This window comes from Penaeus monodon, chromosome 25, assembly GCF_015228065.2.
Source record: "Penaeus monodon isolate SGIC_2016 chromosome 25, NSTDA_Pmon_1, whole genome shotgun sequence".
Lineage (NCBI taxonomy): Eukaryota > Metazoa > Arthropoda > Malacostraca > Decapoda > Penaeidae > Penaeus > Penaeus monodon.
This window is the reverse complement of record NC_051410.1, coordinates 15,947,579-15,948,043: the sequence shown is the minus strand read 5'-3', so window position 1 is coordinate 15,948,043 and position 465 is coordinate 15,947,579.

The window sequence follows — 465 nt, the reverse complement described above, 5'->3', positions numbered from 1 at the left end:
GCGGCCTTCCTTTTATCCTGTACCACATTTCCCCCGTTTCCTTTCCCTCTCATTTGCTTAACTTCCTTCCTTCTGCCCGTGCTTCGTGATTTCCATGTGAATTTCCTTTTATAGTTTTCTTTCTCCTTCCTTTGAAGAGAAAGAGACAACGCACAGGGAAGGGAGGAGGGCGAGAAAACGAAGGAGAAAAGCGAAAGGCGATAAAGAGAAGGAAGTATGGAAAGACAGGTCGAATAAGACAGGACAAGGAGAACGAGGAAGTAGAGAGGGTGAAGGAAATAGGGAGAGAGGAAGGAGACAAGGAGGGGAGAGGAGAGGCAGGGAATAAGGGGTGGGGGAAGGAAGCAGGGAGAGGCAGAGGGGAAGAATAGAAGGAGGCAAGGAAGGGCGAGGAGAGGCAGAGAGTAATGCCGAGGGAAACGAAGAAGGAGAGATGGGGAGAAAGGAAGGGAGCAAGGAAGAGGC